Source organism: Vulpes vulpes, chromosome 13 (assembly GCF_048418805.1).
Source record: "Vulpes vulpes isolate BD-2025 chromosome 13, VulVul3, whole genome shotgun sequence".
Classification (NCBI taxonomy): Eukaryota; Metazoa; Chordata; class Mammalia; order Carnivora; family Canidae; genus Vulpes; species Vulpes vulpes.
This window is the reverse complement of record NC_132792.1, coordinates 92704407-92717159: the sequence shown is the minus strand read 5'-3', so window position 1 is coordinate 92717159 and position 12753 is coordinate 92704407. Positions and strand designations below refer to the sequence as shown.

Below are 12753 nucleotides of genomic sequence, written 5' to 3'. Positions count from 1 at the left end.
AAAAGCTATTATAACGTTATGGTGGTTATACCAGAGTACATATTTTAAAAGCTTTTTTTTTTTCTTTTATTCTGGAAACATGGATACGAATGGTCTTGTATTTAGATTCGAATCAAAGGCAAGTTTCGTTTTATTTTTCAATCTTAAGACCCTATGAATTGGGTCAACCAGCATTCAAAATCGCCACTGAGGTTTGGGTAATGTCCAAAATTTACAATAATTAGACTTCCTTTTCTTAAATGTCAACTAGGACAGTGGTCTCACATATCAGTAAAACAAAGCAGATGTATGACTGAAGTGAAATAAAACTTTCTTACAGAATGTACGAAATATATATATATATATGTATGACGCACACAAAATCCTCGTTCTCCTACATGACACTCCTTCCTTACCTGCCCATTCAAAATGCTTTCTGTCCACCGTGAGCCACTGCCCTAGTTATCAGATTTACCAGGTACTATGCTTTAAGTACACAGTCACATGTACCCACTTAGTAGTGTTTTCCTTAGTCCGTAACTTTAGAAATTTACCAGGATGTTTCACAAATACTCAGAGTTATCGAGATACCGCTGGCACTGCAATCCTAGAGTTATGAGGACACACGTATACTACAATCTTACGCATGTATATGTCAAATCATGTATGTGAAAGCACACCAGGAAACACACATACATAATGGCATGAACATCAAGCTGCGATGCCATTAGAGACTTCTCGTTCCTTTAACGATTTATAAACTGCTAGACCGTTTCACCTAATTACGCAGAAAATAATTCAACCGAATCCCAACTATGTTGTGTCCCTCCCACCCACCACAAAACAAAAATTAAAGCAGTCCCTGCCCTGGACTTATTCGCCACTCATCAGAAGGCAAAAATCAAAGCCATCCCTACACCGGACTTGGTTTTCAAAGAGCTTCCGAAAACGACGCTAACCCCATGCCCGATAAAGCAAAAGCTGGAAGCGATTACCAAGAAGGAAAACACACTTCAAACCAAAATTTTCTGCAACATGTGGACAGAGAAGCGAGCCCAATGGGAGGCGGCGCGGCATCACACTGTAAAAGCGGACGCTGAATGGCATACTTCCCAACCCCCAACCCAAAACAAAGGAAAACTTTAAACATGTTGCGGTTTTCAATCAAACCAAGTAAAGCGAGAGGCTCCCCCCTCGCCCCCACACACGCCCACGTCCGCTCTCCCAGCACAGTTGCCACCCGGCGTCAGCTACACGGGGACCCTCCAGCTCCGGGACCGAAGGCGGCCGCGGGAGCCACCGGCGACCTCGCCCCCGGGCACCGCCGGGAGGTAGCGCACCGCTCCCAGGACCTGCGGTCGGACCTGGGCGGGCCCGGGAACGACTGGACGGGGCGGAGACCGAGTCAGGGGGGCGAGCAGGTAGCGCCGGGAAGGAGACACGCCCGCCGGGCCAGCCGGGACGGGGGAGGGGAGAACTTTCTCCCCAACTTCCCGACTCCGAGCCTGCCGGGGCGGGGAGCGCCGGCGCCTCGGGGCGCGGGCGGGCGGGCGGGCGCCGGGGCCTAGCGCTGCCCGGGCCGGGGTCGGCCGCCTCCGCCCGCGGGGCCCCGCCGGGTCCTTACCTGCCCTCCAGCCGCGCTCTCATGAGTCGCCGCTACCGCGGCCCGGGGCGGCGAGGAGGGGGCGGTGGGCGGAGGCGAGGCCCGCGGGGCCCTCTCCCTCCTCCACCTCCTCGTCCCGAGCGCCCGGCCGCAGCGACGACGGCACAGCCGCCCCGCACTCGCCACTTCAGGAGGAGGGAATTCCCGGGCTCCCCCACCCTTCGGCCTCACTCTCCACCTCCACTCGGCGCGGCGCCCGCCCTCACTCCCGGCTCCGCCCCTCCGCGGCGGGGGCGGGGCGGGGGCGGGGGCGGGGGCGAGGGCGAGGGCGGGGGGGGCGGCTACCTGCGCGCGCGGCCGGCCCGCTCACCGGAACTCACGCCGCGCCCCCCGCCTTCCGGCGCCGGCGCGCTCGGCCGGCTGCGGGCTGCGGGCCGTTCCCCCCCCCCCACGCCGTCCCAGTCGGCTGCGAGTCCGGGTCACTTATCCGGACCCAACATGGCGGCGGGGCCCGGGGCGGATTCCCGAGGCGGCGCAGGCTGAGGGGGCGTGAGGAGGCGGAGCGCGGACGCACAGCGCCCCCCCCACCTTCCGCGGACCCTGCGGCCGCGGACTCCCCGGCCCCGGGAGGTGGAGTGAGGGCGAGGCTCCCGCCCCTCCTTCTGGGTTCCCTTTGCCCCGCGCCGTCGTGCCGAGGGCTTGGGGGCTTTGTGTGGGGAGGACAGGGCTGAGTGCGTGCTTCTAGGACGAGGCTTCCGCACCCTTTGTCGCTGGTAGTAAAATCTCAGCCCCGCCGCGTGAGCCCGGGGCGCGTCGCTAACGCGCTCGTCGCCGGCCTGGTCGCCGTCCAGAAACGCTCGCGTCTGGCCTCCTTCCGAGCCGGGGATCCTGTCCCAGCGCGGGAGCTTCCTGTTGACTGTTGGTCGAACCAGCCTTGCCGGGCGGGGGAACCGGAGCCGAGTTCTCCTGGCGAGCTCCCGGGAACGGTGGCCTTGGCTTGTCCCCCGGCAGCCTCCCCCTGGGGGACAGGTGCGCGTACCCGGCCTGACGGCTGCGACCCCGAAAGTGCGGCGGCCCCGGCGAGGACCCCGCTCAGGGAATCCGGGCACCGTTCCCGTGTGCTCGGCGGCCGGAGGCTGGAGGAGAAGGGAGAGGGTCCGGAAGGGACAGACCGAGCCCGCAGGCTCTCCTGCCGAAGCCACTGCCGCGCTGTGCGACTCCAGACTGACTTCCCCCTGCACTTCCTCCTTGGTGGGGTTGTCAGGGCTATTAGTGTGGGTCTCTTGGTTTCCTTTGTGGTTTTCAGTGAAATTCGGAGTCCTCCTTGACAAATAAGAAATGATACAATCGTATGTGTCAGTATTCTGGCATTCTAGGAACTTAGGAAATGAACATAAAGGTTTGGATTTTTTTTTCTTCTTCAGCTTACTAAGATGAAGCAAAGGTAAGCCTAGGCGTTCCCGTTGACAAAAAGGTACCCATCGTATGGCATGGTGCTTTAATTTGATTTAGCTACTGGAATTTCATTTCCCCTTAACTGTATTGGGGATTAAACATTTTCATGCAGGTTTATAGTCCGGTTTTTGTTGTTGTTGTTGTTGTTGTTTTGTTTTGTTTTGTTTTTTTATTAGAAAATAAGATGGGCAGCCCGAGTGGCCCAGCAGTTGAGCGCCACCTTCAGCCCGGGGTGTGATCCCAGGGACCCGGGATCGAGTCCCGCATCGGACTCCCTGCATGGAGCCTGCTTCTCCCTCTGCCTGTGTCTCTGCCTCTCTCTCTCTCTCTCTGTGTCTCTCATGAATAAATGAATAAAATCTTTAAAAAAAAAGAAAAGAAGCTTTTGAGCTGTTACTTTTCTAGACTTCTAGATGAAATACAGGTAACATTTGTTGTCCTAAACTCACGCCCTCAAAAAAGTGAACTCTAACATACTGATGTACCCCAGTTTAAGGGATGAGTTGGCTTTGAAGATGTTCTGTATAGAGGTTGTCCTTTTTTTTTTTTTTTTTTTTTTTTAAGATTTTGTTTTTATTTTTATTTAAGAAGCAAGCTCCATGCAGGGAGCCGGATGTGGGACTCGATCCCAGGTCCCCAGGATCGTGCCCTGGGCTGAAGGCGGCGCCAAACCGCTGGGCCATCGCGGCCGCCCACCCTCATATTCTTTTTGCTTGTTATCTCCTTGTTTTATATTTTTGGAATATTCATCTCACAATATCAAGTTTTACTCTGTAAATAACCTGGAGACTCCAATTTTTAGACTCAATGGTTCACTTATTTCCAAGGGTATTTAAAACAACAAAGCAAACCACCAACAACAAAACAACCAAAAACCCACACTAACACCACCAACAGCAACAAAAGAGAGGAAGAGAATCCCCTAAAGTCTTGCTGAGTTTGTTACGATAGAAATTGCTTTTAAGTGAAAATCTGTTCATTCAGGAAGACAAATGAAGTGTACCCATGTCCCTCCCACACAGTATGGAGGTCTGGTATGTATGTGTTAAGGAGTGATAAGGGATCTAAGTCTTGGAATCCCTGGGAGAGTCTGCTGGGTGAAGAAGCTAGGGGAACGCTTGAAACAAAAGTAATGAAATATGTTAAGTCCCTACAGAAGTGACGGCATCATTTATTCAAGTTTGTTAATGCTTCCTGAATGCTTTGAGTAACTGAAAGTTTAAAAGATTCAGAGCTTAGCTGGGGCATATCCAGTCTCACCCTAGAACATGTGATTTTTGCCAGGAAATGTTTGTAGGATAAATCTACCTGCTGCTGCTGCTTCCATTACTGAGGCTGTGATGGTGATTTTCTTTTCTGATAACTAGAAAGCCTGCAGTCCTACATGGGCGCATGCACTGGTCTCTGCTCTCTAATTACCATCCCACTACAACCCCCCTCAAAATGCCTTCCACCGGACTTGTGGACCTTCTCATGTCCACTCAGTGCCCAAAGTTACCTACAGCACGTTAGCTCTGCCTCCTCCACCTGGCCAAAACTGCTCGTAAGCCCAAACAGGAAGAATATAAGGACCACTCTTAACAAAGATCTGGAAAATCAGGCAAATGGAAAGTACTCAGCGTTGAATATTAGGCTCGTTGTGCCAAGCTTAGGGAGAGGTGCGATATAACCCATCAATTTCTGAACACTCCTGATGCCTTTCTTTGTTGCCTCCAGGACTGCTGCTGGTGTATTCTACTTTTTACTTCCCCTCAACTGGGCAAGGCCTAAGAGGACCAATTTGTTGGATGTGTACGGATACATCCTGCAATCAATAGATGTTACAAATGCCAACCTTATATGTATAAGCTTCAGCAAATCCAGCCCATCTTTCTGCTCTGTTTTGTTCTCTCCAGCTTCTAAACGTGGCTACCTGGTCTAAAATAGAATTCCACCCTGTGCCCTATGTGCCTCTCGGGCTCCAGGATTATTTTTTGGAAGTGTAATCTTTGGGTTAGAATTTACTTTGGGGTCATCTCTTGGTTGGTTTCTCTAACTTATGCTCTTTCTAGTTCTCCCGCAGTTTGGTCCCAGGCCTGTTATACCTAGGAAAACCCCTAGTTTCTGCTCCAGCTCCTGATACCCACTCTGCCTATTCCTAGATAGCCTTACCTATAACTTTAAACTTTTACACTCTCAACTTAGGTCTGTGTCAGCAGTTTCTTTCTTTCTTTCTTTCTTTCTTTCTTTCTTTCTTTCTTTCTTTCTTTCTTTCTTTTCTTTCTTTCAAGATTTTATTTATTTATTCCTGAGAGATAGAGGGAGAGAGAGAGAGAGAGAGAGGCAAAGACACAGGTAGAGGGAGAAGCAGGCCCCATGCAAGGAGCCCGATGCGGGACTCGATCCCAGGACTCCAGGATCACACCCTGGACTGAAGGCAGGCGCTAAACCACTGAGCTACCCAGGGATCCCTGTGTCAGCAGTTTCTAAGCTGGATGATGCATGGCATCTTCTCATACGCCTTCCACCTAGCAGAATATAGCATGAGGTAGATACCTTTTTGAGGGTATTGTTGAACTCAAGATCCTTTTCTCTGAGAATGAATCCTCTACTGATAGCAGGAATGGAGCCCTATGATCTGAATACCACTATTCCCAGGCTTCAGGTTGAAATTTTGAATTTTGAGGGAGTGACACAAAGGTGACTCTGATTATTCATGGTGGCTCTGGTATTGAGAATCCAGTGGCAGAAGACTGATGTCTAGGGGTAGGGGAGTCTAGTAGCTGTAGGCAAGTATCCAAACCTGATGATGGTGCCTGCATCCTAAGCAGACCATCACTATGGCAAGACCTGGACTCTGCCCCGCCCTCCTTGGCTCCTGCCTGAGTGTGCTCCACCAATCTTCCTGTGCCTTCTCAACTTCCAAAGAAAATTATTTCTCTGATTAAGTATAGACCTCTGTTCTTTGCAAATGAAAACCACTACTCAGTCTCTGTTACTCATCTGTACCACTCACAGAAAACTCAAACGGTGTAAGGGAAGCATCTCCTGTCTCATGCACATAGACAGGTGGGTATGGGATGGGGGAACTGTTTTTTTAGAGAGAGGATGAAGTAGATGCATAGCAAAAAAGCAGGCATAAAATATAGTAGGACCCCAATGCTGGATCTAATTGCCTTGAGCCACATGTAAGACCCCAAACCTAGAATAGAGCTGGCATATCCTGCCTGCACAGGGCAGGCATTGCTCTTAGATCACAGTATACTACACACCCTTCTCCCAGAGCACTCTAACTCCCATCCTCAAAATCCTCAATGCAACAATTTAAGCAAATTGGTTTTAGATGTTGAAACTCATTTGATATCTCTGCCCTGTAAGGCTTGTAACTTCCTCCCAAGATCTATATTTGCAATTCCTGTAGTCATTACCAAGCATTTGGCCTTTACTTTTCTCGTACATTAAGCCGGTGTGTGGTCATAATTATGTCAGTGTCTCTGACATTGAGTTTAAGAATGAGTAAAATTGCTACCAGATTGCTATTTCCTGGAAATCTTTACAAGTGGGTTATGAAAAGTAGAACATAACTTTGCTTGAAGGCAAGAAGTTAGAATGTTTACCTACACCAAAGTTTTGGAAAAGAAACTATAAATCAGGCATGCTCTTATCTTTTAAGTTAACTGACATCAGATTATGAAACACAAAGTGTTGGTATTAGGAAATTTGTTAATTGTTAGATATTTTACAAGCTAACATTGTGGTTGGCTTTTTTTAAAAAAAATGTGTTGAAAATAAATCTATGCTTTTGAAAACCTTTCATATCCTTTTTTAGCTAAATCTTTTTGTATTTTCAGTGGTAGAATTATTTTTCACATTTGTGAAAATTAAATTAAATCTGAGCAAATTAAAATCTGACCAGATCTTACTATGTGATGTAAGCCATAATGCATTTAATCCTTTAGTAAAGTGTATTTACACTCCTTTTGATTTGTATATAAATAGGGCTTTTGGGCACTTAAAATAGCTACTTAGTTTTTCTTCTTTCTAAGGGAATACATAGGCGACAAATAAGATATTTGCTTTGGTGAAATGTTTTAGGTTATGTGAATTAATTGATGAGATTGGCAACACAGATCCTTGGACTGGTAACAAGAGTAACAATGGCCATCTTTTATTAAGCCCTCACTGTACTTAACCAATGCCAAGTGCTTTACCTACATCATTCACTGAATCCGCATAATCACTCTGAGGTTGATAGTATTATCCCTGATTACAGTTTGGATTCCTCCGAGCTAGAGAGGTTAAGCAGCACACAATAAGAGGAAAGTTTCCAAAACCTATTCTACTGAAAGTCTTTGTGATTGCAAAAAGGAAATTAGTTTTTAATGTTAGTTCAATGGCCCTGAAAACAGCCTTTATTTCTCCAAGTTCTGGAATAGTTAAAACTGGTAAATTGCTTGTATAAATGGGAATCTATAAATAAGAAATGTGGAATTCTATAGATTTGTAGGAAATTCTTTATCATCTTATATCCCTAAGAAAGGCATTGGGGCAAACGGAAAAAGATATACGAGACTAAGCCTAAAAAGAATAATTCAAAACAACAACAACAACAACATGTATTAAGTATAACTTTCTGGAGATTAGCATTTGACATCTATTGTCAATCTTCCAATGACATCTCCCTCATAGTTACGGTCTTCAGACAGAGAACCAAATGTCTCTAAGAAATGACTACATGTACAACATACTTACCTTGCCAAATACAAAATATCTAGGGTTAAGTCAATATTAAGATTTACATTTAATCTGCCCAAGGCTAGGTAATTGTAATTAAGTTCTTCCCTAGTAACCATAATTCAGTGGTTAGAGTCAGTAAACAGTTAATAACCCAACACTAGGAGAGGTTGCTTAATACTTTTTAAATCAACTTTTTCATCCATTCATAAAGCACCCTTACAATATCTCCTGATAAATTCTGTATATTTTAGTATATATTGTATTTAAAGGGTCTTAGGACTTAACTAGGAGAACTAGAAATTAATGGTAGGATATTTTCTTTGTGTTAAAATCCAAGGAATATAAACCAAGGAATATAAATATTAATAGGCGTTCAGAGCTTTTACTGGGACTTTTTTTTTCCGGAGAAAAAGGAATTAATATCCTGTCAAATTTAATTTAAAATACATGGTTTTGACTGGGTGATGGGCACTGAGGGGGGCACTTGATGGGATGAGCACTGGGTGTCATGCTATATGTTGGCAAATTGAACTCCAATAAAAAATTTAATTAAAAAATGAAAAAATACATGGTTTTCAAAAAATACATGGTTTTCTTTTGGAAATTTTCATTAGAGATGAAAAATCAGTTTTTACAGTTTATACCTAATTTGATTAATTATTTTTATTTTGCTTATGAGAACTAGCTACCATATTTTTTAAATTATTTTTTTTGCTTGATTGTCATTATTATCATTTTAATTTCTTTATAGTGGACTAATCTACAACCATTTCAAATTTTTTAAGGCCTGAGATCTTTTTTTTTTTTTTTTTTTTTGTAGCCCTGAGTTCTGAATCATTAATTTGCATGGGCTTATGTCCTTATGATACTTGAAACTGTGTTTACTAAAGAATCAACAATCCTGCACTGAAGAACCAAAAAAATATACAATGACTCACACTTTAGAGAATACTATTTAAATAATCCAAATGTGACAGAGAATTTTCTTTTAGAGGCCTGGTGATTTTGGCATAAAATAAAAAATTGACACTCATGTTCATTTTATGTGAAATTAATTCCAACATGTTAGAAGCAAAGCTAGAGACCAAGGGATATGGGATATTTTAAAAAACCAAAGTGAAAATTTTGGTTTATATTAATGAAGCACTTTTAAAATTTATTTGAATTCCTATTCAAGAAAATATTTTGATTCTCCTTAGACCTCTTAAGGACCTATTGTCTACTGAATTTTATTTGAAAACCTTGAAAGAGAAAAAAAAAATTCCTCCTTTTGTGAAAGGCTCCAAGTCTCACATACTCTCTCTAAAAGTCACTAGTCTCATTTCCTTTGAGATGATGAGCTATACCTCCAAAAACCAAAACATTTCCTGAGTCTGTTTAGAATACATAGTGTTTGTCATATATCCTTAAGAATATGGTAGATACTAAAATATATATTTATGTATGTATACAGAAATTTATATAAAATCTTGAAATGGTTAATAGCACAGAATTATGCAAAGTCCTAGCAAGTATTTGATAAATTTGGTCATTTAGACATGTCAACACTTATTAAACTTTATTTACCTTAGGATAATCAGTTTGGAAATTCATATAAAGCTTTGACAGTGGAAAGATCTTTGGTCTGCAAGTAAATATTAATTCTGGTTCCACTGCTACTGGATGTGGGGTTTCTTTTGTTGTTATGAAAATATTCTGGAATTACTGATAAACATTGCACAACTATGTGAATATACTAAAAATCACTGAATTGTACACTTAAGGCTGAATTTTATGGTATATAAATTATATCTCTAATTCTGGCCCCAGAATTTTATGCCCTTATGTAGCTATGTAATCTTCATCCTCAGCTTTATTGAGATATAATTGACATATAACTTTATATAAGTTTAAAGTAGAGAACATGATGATTTGATACATGTGTCTATTGTGGAATGATTACCACAACAAGGTCAGTTAGCATATCAATCACCATTAATACTATATAGAATTGATCAAAGGTATAAAGTACATAAATATAGGAAATAAACCACTATTAATGTAATTTCCAATGGAAGGAACTATCTGAGGAAAAATTTGCCTACAAAATTTGTGCACATTTATTGGCCTTTAATATTTCTAATTTTGTGAATTGTCCTTTATCAACTTTGCAATTAGGTGTGATTGTTCTTTCTTTATGAATCTGTAAGTGTTCTATTTTTTTTTTTAATATTTTGGTTTTTTTAAATTCATAGAGACACAGAGAGAGAGGCAGAGACATAGGCAGGAGGAGAAGCTGGCTCGCTACTGGGAGCCCAATGGAGAATTCACCGGGATCACGCCCTGAGCCTAAGGCAGACTCTCAACCACTGAGCCATCTAGGTGTCCCTGTTCTTTATATTTTAATGTTTGAATTCTTTAATTTTCATAAATAATGGCAATATTTCCCCCACATTTTCATGTGCCATTTAACTTTATTTGTGGATTTTCTTTTAATACGGAGAAATTGAAAAATAATTTTTTATCAATATCCTTCTTTTTGGTTTCTTTTAAATTGGCAGTCTCAAAATTTCATTTCTATCCTAAAATTATTTATACATTATCTACTATTTTTGTGATTTCCTTTTACATTAAAATATTCAGTGCATTTGAATATGTTTGATATTGTTGTAGAATAGGAAATAGTGCTCTAACTTTTCTCTTTTTCCAAATGGATGGCCAGTTGTCCCCATATTCTATTCTTTCCACTGGAAATTACATTTGTTTATTTTTCTTGACTAATTGTTCTGACTAGGACTTCCAGTATTATGTTGAAAAGGAGCTGTGAGAGTGGGCACTTTTGTCTTATTCCTGATTTGAGAGGAAAAGCTTTCAGCTTTTCACCATTGAGTATGATGTTAGCTTTGAGTTTGTCTTTATTATGTTGAAGTATGTTCTTTCTATACTTGATTTGTTCAGAGCTTTTATCATGAAATGGTTGGATTTTGTTAAATGCCTTTTTCTATATCTATGGAGAGGATTATATAATTTTTATCCTTTATTCCATTAATGTGGTGAATTGTGATTTCTAGCTATGTAATCTTAAATAAGTTTCCCAATTTCTTAAGACTCCAGTTTTCTCCATTGTAAAGTGAAGACATCTTATTGGATCAACTTTTTCACACTGTGGGTTGTAATTCCTCAGTAAGTAGCAAACTAATTTAGTAGATGGCAACCATCATCTTTTAGAAAATGAAACAAAGAAATATGAAAGTGAACTACGTAAATATTATTTTGCCTAACTCATTTCCTTACAAATGTGTACATACTGAGATACTGAGTCATGATGTAAGATTTTTTTTTCACTATGTGTTACAATTTAAAAGTTGGCAATCCAAATCAGTGTTAGCTGATTTTTTTTAGCTGATTTTTTTAAAGATTTTATTTATTTATTCATGGGAGATACAGAAAGAGAGGCAGAGACATAGGCAGAGGGAGAAGCAAGCTCCTCACAAGGAGCCCTTTGCGGGACTCGATCCCTGGACTTGGATCACGCTCTGAGCCACAGGCAAATGTTCAATGACTGAGCCACCCAAGCATCTCTGTGTTAACTGATTTGTAATGTCTCTCCTTCTATAAAATTCTTTCAACTTACACTATTTGATTTGACAGTAGCAAAATTTCTATGTGACCTTGTAAAATGTACAGGCAACATTCTTTGAACACTATGGTATAGAAGTAGCTGTTCTGAACTCTTTTATGTATTAACAAATCCTCACTGCGAACTATAAAGCTGTACAATTATTATAACCCTTCCTATCTTAGATGCAAAGAAAATGAAGGAAAAAGAAAGTCCTAACTAAGACAAAAACATAGAGCTGGAAGTTAAACTCAACTAGTTTAATTCTAGAGCCAACATGTTTAACCACTATGTCATTCTATTACAACAAATGCTAGATTCTCTGTCTTCTTTTTTTCCCTTTTTGATGATAGCTATGTTCTGTTGCACACATACATACTTACTCTTCTACTAATTCAGCAAGCACAAAAATTATTTTAACATGGTCCCTACTTCTCAAGGAGCTTCCTATCTCTTGGCAATAAAAATTGGAAACTATCATTTGTTGAGTGTTTGTTCCTTATTTACCAGGTACTTGCCCTGATTTATATGCTAACTCATTAAATTCGTCTTCTCCACCATCTGTGAAGTTACTCCCTCCTTTTTTTTTTTTTTTAAGATTTTATTTATTTATTCAGGAGAGAAACAGAGAGAGAGAGGCAGAGACACAGGCAGAGGGAGAAGCAGGCATCATACAGAGAGCCTGATGTGGGACTCGATCCAGGGTCTCCAGGATCACACCCTGGGCTGCAGGTGGCGCTAAACCGCTGCGCCACCGGGGCTGCCCACTCCCCTCCTTTTAAACTGAAACTTAATTAAAATAATTTGGTATTAAAAAATAATAATAATTTGGTATTAAAAGATTCCTCTCAGTTAAGCCCCAGATTCTCTGAGCCACACCTGATAGTTTGTCCCACTATGCACCTTTGAAGTATTGCTCTTCCCCCCTGTATATAGTATACATGGATTTAGTATGTTTTCTGTTGTTGCAATTATTTGAAACAAATATTAATACTCTCATTCTTTGGTTTCCATCTGCTTGGGATCTGTATTTTACTATAATCAGCTATTTAGAATATTTACTTTAAATACAGGGACTATTATCATTCTTTTTTACCTTTGGTTCAGCTCAAATCATGAATATTTCCTTTATATTTACAATTACATGTACATTTTTCACATTTCCTTTTTAATGCTTCACTGTGAATTATTAAATTTAAATCCTGCTGCTAATGCCTAGTAGGCCAGGAATAATGTAGCTATTTAGTTAGAATTTTGCAAATTCATCATGGAACCTAAAGAGGAAGGGAGACCCCTGGTTAAGTTTCTTTTTTTTTTTTTTTTTTAATTTTTATTTATTTATGATAGTCACAGAGAGAGAGAGAGGGGGGCAGAGATACAGGCAGAGGGAGAAGCAGGCTCC

At 41.8% G+C, this 12753-nt stretch overlaps 1 protein-coding gene across 2 annotated transcripts in view; it reads right to left on the bottom strand.

Moving 5' to 3' along the window:
• The window catches only part of YES1 (YES proto-oncogene 1, Src family tyrosine kinase), a 69453-nt gene extending 67394 nt beyond the window's left edge, over positions 1-2059 (bottom strand). The window contains exon 1 of one of the 2 annotated variants that reach the window (XM_072735048.1): positions 1604-2059. The gene's annotated coding sequence lies outside the window, so the exon portion shown is untranslated. The remainder of the gene's footprint in view (positions 1-1603) is intronic. The other variant, XM_072735049.1, reaches the window with a different exon arrangement.
• Between the last annotated feature and the right edge of the window lie 10694 nt (positions 2060-12753).